The following is a 6,177-nucleotide window of genomic DNA, read 5'->3' as shown; positions in this document are numbered from 1 at the left end:
GTTATTTTTTTAAAAAAATGGAAAAAATATTATCAGCTAGCTGCTGGATCTTGCTACCATTCCATGCCTTACTAATCATGGCAGACTCTATCTTTCTAGAACCATAAGCCAAAACAAACCCTTCCCTGCATTTATTTTGGCCTTGATATTTTCTCACTACAACAGAAAAGTAACTAATAAAACTTCCAGCCAAAATTACTCAATAGAAATCAATATCATTTCACTTTGCTTGAGGGATCAATCCATCAAGAGGATACAATAATTCCAAGCATGTATGCACTGAGCATTATCATAGTCAATTTTGTAAAACAAATACTAGCATGTGGAAAGGCACCAGCTGACTCAATACAATAAAGCATGGGCTGGAGTGATAGCTCAGTCAAAGCCTGAAGTTTGCAGCTCACATTAAAAAACAAAACCAAACAGGGCATGGTGGCACATACTTGTAAATCTGCTAAGGAGACAGAGACAGGAGGATCCCTGTCAGCCAGTCAGCTTTTCCTACTTGGTAAATCTCAGGACAAGAAGACAACTTGTCTGAAAAAAAAAATCAAGGGGCAAAGTACTTGCAGAACACCAACCAATACTGTTCTCTGATCTCTGTATCAGGCTTTCTCTTTTAGGTCACCAACCAGCTCCCAAATCAAGACACAGAGACTTCTTACTAGTTATGAGTGCTCAGCCTTATCTTAGCTCATTTCTTGCTAGCTCTTGTAACTTAACCTGTTTCTCCTCATCTATATTTTGCCTCATAGTTTTTTACCTTTTCTTTCTATATGTCCTACTTTTCTTGCTTTCCTATGTCTGGCTGGATGGTAGCTACCTGACTGGATGACCCTGGGCATCTCCCTCTCTCCACCATTCTCTTCTTCCTTCTCTTGTTCTCTAGCCTAAATTTTTCTGATTTATTCTCTCTGCTTGCTAGCCTTACCTATTCCTTTCATGCCTAGACATTGACCATTCAACTCTTTATTAGACCAGTTGGGTACCTCAGGCAGGCAAGGTGAAATGCCACCAATCTTTCCATAATTAAATAAATGCAGCATAAACAAAGTAACACATCCTTACATCATTAAATAAATGCAACAAAAATAAATGTAACACACCTTTATACAGTTAAAGTAGTATTCCACACTATAAACAAATGTAACACATCTTTGCATAGTTAAATATTCCACAGCAGGTCTCTACATGCACATACACACAATTATTTTTCTGTTTCTGTTTTTTCTTTTATCCAATTCTTTGCATGATTTTCCTTGTTTATTTTATCCATTAATTACATTGTTATCTCTTACTATTTTCTTATCCCCTCCTTTTTCTTTCCATTTTATTTTGCTGCATCTTTCCCTTCTTGTTTTTCACGCCTCTTTAAAAATATTTCAGTATTATTTGTTCTATGATACATGTCCTTTTCTGACATGTTCTGTGAAGAATGACATTAGAAGTTTGATGGGCATTCATCAAATCATAGGTTATTTTTTTAATACAGCTATTTTCACATTATTAATTCTTCTAGTCCAAAGGCATGGATGTCTTTCCATCTCCTATTATTTTCTTTCATTACTTTGTTTAGTATCTCAATGTCATAGAGGATTTTCATGTACTTGGTTGAGTTCTAAGCTTTTTCTTTCTCTCTCTTGTGAATGGGATGTTTTTCCTACAGTGTTTCTCAGTAGGCTTGTTATTTGTATACATAAAAACATATATGTGTATATAAGTATAACATGTATGTATGCATATTAATTTTGTATTCTGCAACTATATTGAATGTGTTTGTTAGATGTAGGAATTTTCTGGTGGATGATTTAGTCCTTTAAGTATAGAATTATGTCATCTATAGAGAGATAATTTGTCTTCTTCCTTTCCTGTTCATGCCCTTTTTATATCTTTTTCTGGTCTTTTAGAGAATATTTTGTTTTTGAGAATTTTATTCAGCATGTTTTGATCACAGTCTTCCCTTTCCCCTAGTTCTCCCTAGATAAACAATCCCTTCCTGACACATCCAGCTTGTTATCTTTTAAAAACATCATCTAAATAATTTGTGCCATCCAACTATTCTGACATATGTGGCCATCCATTGGAGCTTGTTGATTCACCAGTAGCTACAGTCTTAGAGAAAACTGTCTCCTCCCAGCAGCAGCCAACTCATCAAGGAGAGGTGATGGGGATGTCCTTCTGTATATATGTTTCTCTTATTGGCTAATGAATAAAACACTGATTGGCCAGTAGTCAGGCAGCAAGTATAGGTAGTGCTATGAGATGAGATGAGGAGAATTCTGAGCAGAGGATACAGAGAGAAAACTCCAAGGAGATGCCATGTAGCTACCGGGAAGACAGGACACACCAGGCATTCTTTGTTAAGATAAAGCCATGTAGAAATACATAGATTAATAGTCACGGGTTAATAATTAAGAGAAATATAGCCAGTAATAAGCTTGAACCATTTGCCAGTTTATAATTAATATAAGCATCAATGTGTTTATTTGGGGCTGAAGGGTAGCAGGACCAGGCACAACAGAAGCTTCCAACTACAAAATGGCACTCACACATGGAGCAAGAATTTCCACATAAAACCTGACAAAAGATTAAAAGGGGATTCTAAAAACAAAGGAACAAAGTCAAGTATGGGTTCTGGGTAGCAGCATTTTTCTCAGGTGGGTTCTGTTTGCTAGAGACAAGCAGAGGCTCACGACTCCTTTAGGAGAGGCTTCCTGACTCAGCGTTAGCAGCAAAAACTGTAGGGCTCTTTTAAGTGACCTTGATACCAAACAGTTAAATGGTGTTTATGAGCAGCATGGTTCTTGATGGTGATATAGACCTAAGAACTCCACAGAGTTGTGGCAATAAGCATGAAGCTAGAAATGAAACTAGACTCTCAGAAAGCCAAGGAATAGGGTGGGGCCAGCTGTGGCTTTAATTTTAGCCATGCTATTTAAAGACTGATATGGTCAGAAAAAGATAAGGATATGTAGTAAAGACTGATAAAGAAAAACCCCTAAAGGGTTTAAAATATGCATAGTGTGTTTAAAAATATGCGTGGAGAAATAAAAAAGATAAAGTCCTTTAAAAAAACTAGAGTAGCTGTGTGTGGTGGCACTCACCTTTAATCCCAGTACTCAGGAGGCAAAGGCAAGCAGATCTCTGTGAATTCAAAGCCAACCTGTTATACAGAGTGAGTTCCAGCTCCCTCTCCCACCCCTCCTCCCTTGCCCCTCCACCAGCCTCCCTCCAGCCCCCACCCACCCACCCAATCCCCACATCATTCCCCAGGGAGGGTGAGGCCCTCCTTGGCGGGATCTCCAGAGTCTGTCATTTCATCCAGGGCAGGACCTAGGCCCTTCCCTATGTGTCCAGGCTGAGAGAGCATCCCTCCATGTGGAATGGGCTCCCAAAGTTCATTCCTATGCCATGGTAAACACTGAGATTTCTGAGACCTCCTTAGTGAGTATATCTTGTCATTGTAGTTAGTTTGCAGGTTTCACAGTTGGGCTAGAATGACACTTTTCTCCTTCTGCAGTATGCATAGCATCTTGCAGCGCCATGAAAGCTAACCAATAGGAATGAAGCTTCTAGGTGAATACCAGCTTGATTTCTCCATCGTCTATGAGTCAAGTATGCGGTATCCTCAGATGTTCTCAGGTGTCCTCAGCAATAGGATCTTATTGCCAAGTTCTGGGTGGTAATCAAGATTATCTTTTGTAATGACACCCAATTTTACTCCACCCTGATAAGCTAGAAGATGGAGGCACATCTTTACTTCAGGTTTGTCGGTTTGTAATTTACATGTGAAGAGCAGAGGAGCATTGAACAATTTTCTCTCTAAAGCCTAAGCCAGAGAGACCAGAAAAAGCGGTTATCAGACAAGCCCTGCCCTGCCTTTACATCCATGTGCTGTAGCTGGTGCTAGACTAAATACCTGCCAGTATTTTCCATATCCAGGCAATTAATGTAGTTAAAGTAGAAACAACTCCAAGCTGCTCCACCCAAGTGAGCCACAGGTACAACTGCTTCCTTGTACCCAAACTGTCCTGCCAATATCGGTGTGGACACAGTAAGTACTGAGTAATGACTATGTTTCTGGTATAAAAGTTAGTCAGATCAAAAGACCTCAACATAAATACAGTTGCACTGAACCTGATAGAAGAGAAAGTGGGAAGCAGCCTTGAATCCACTGGCACAGGAGACCACTTCCTAAACATAACACCAGTAGCAAGACACTGAGATCGACAATCAATAAATGGGGCCTGAAACTGAAAAGTTTCCATAAGGCAAAAGAACACTGCCAATAAGAGAAACAGCAGCCTACAGAATGAGAAAAGATCATTAACCTCACATCTGATCGAGGGCTGATATCCAAAATATATAAAGCTCAAGAAGCTAGACACTAAAATATCAAATAATCCGATTAAAAATGAGGTACAGATTTAAACAGAGAATTCTCAACAGAAGAATCTCAACTATAGTTGATAATTAACTATAGTTAATAATTGTTCAGCATCCTTATCTATCAGGAAAATGCAAATCAAAATGACTCTTGAGATACCATCTTACAACTGTTAGAATTGCTAAGATAAAAACCCACCAATGACAGCCTATGTTGGAGAGGATGTGGACTAAGGGGAATCAGTATGAAGATTTCTCAGAAAATTGAGAATCAATCTACCTCAACATCCAGTCATACCACTCTTGAGAATATACCCAAAGGACATTTGCTCAATTATGTTCATAGCAGCATTATTCATAATAGCCACAACCTGGAAACAACCTAGATGCCCCCCAACCAAAGAATGGATAAAGAAAATGTGATATATTTATACAATGGAGTATTACTCAGCAATGACATCATGAAATTTTCAGGCAAATGGGTAGAACTGGAAAAAGCCATCCTGAGTGAAGTAACCCAGACCCAGAAAAACAAACATCCTATGTACTCACTCATAAATGGATAAGTAAAAGATAACCAGGCTACAATCCACAGACCCAGAGAAGCTAGGTAACAAGGAGGACCCTAAGAGGGACACATGGATCACCCTGGGAAAGGGGAAATAGATGAGATTTCCTGGGTAACCTGGGGGTGGTGGGTGGGTGAGATGGGGGATGCTAATGTGAGGGGTCTTGATGGTGGAGTTGGGGGTAGGACAGAAGGAGAGACTACTGAAAGAAGTATCTTGATAAAGGGTGCCATTGTGGGATTAGAAAGAAACCTGATGCCATGGAAACTACTGGGAATCCATAGTTAAGACTCCTAACAATGATGGAGAGGTCTTCTCCTGTCAACAGATTGGTAACTACCAGATGATTGCCATCATAGAATCTTCATCCAGTAGCTGATGGAAGCAGATGCAGAGATCCAAAGCAAAGCACTGGACTGAGCTCCTGGAGTCCAGTGGAAGAGACGGAGGAGGGATTATATGAGCAAGGGAGGTGGGTCAAGATCATGATGGGAAAACACACAGAGATGCTGGCCCAAGCTTGTGGGAGCTCACAAACTCTAGACTGCCAGCTAGAGAGCCTTCATGGGATTGACTGAGGCCCTGTCATGTAGGTGACCGTTGTGTAGCTTGATCTCTTTGTGGGACCCCTAGTAGTGAGACCAGGATGTGACCCTAGTGCATGAGCTGGCTTTTTGGAATGTATTCCCAGTCTTGATGGGAGACTGGGGGACTTTGTCCTGCCTCAACTTGATATGCCATGCTTTGTTGATATCCATGCCTTACCCTTTCTGAATAGAGATAGAAGGGAGGAGCAAAAAGGAGGTTGGGCGGGGGGGGAATAGGAGGAGAGGAGGGAGGGGAAACTGTGGTTGGTATGTAAAATAAAGTTTAAAACTTAATAAAAATAAATAAATAATAAAAATAATAGTTTTTTTCAAAGGTAGTCAGATTAAACTACTGTGTACTGGTTAGGCCAAGCACAGGAACTGAGTGGGTCCTGTGTGGGCTGGTGATACTGACAGCGGCCACCCCATGTTCCCCCAGCACGCTGGCACAAACAGCTACCATGCCTCTTCACAGAAGTTAGTTGCAGTTCTCTGATATAAAAACCCTCTGCCTCCCTCCATAGTGCAGCCCACATCTCCCACTACATAGAGACCTAGCTCAGTAAATCTGAATCCAAGTCACAACATGCTTCCTGGGGTCAAAGTGTTCCACTTGACGGTCACTTGATGAAGTG

The sequence above is a fragment of the Mesocricetus auratus genome, unplaced genomic scaffold (genome assembly GCF_017639785.1).
Source record: "Mesocricetus auratus isolate SY011 unplaced genomic scaffold, BCM_Maur_2.0 Super-Scaffold_100008, whole genome shotgun sequence".
NCBI lineage: Eukaryota > Metazoa > Chordata > Mammalia > Rodentia > Cricetidae > Mesocricetus > Mesocricetus auratus.
Note: the sequence above shows the minus strand (reverse complement) of the source record.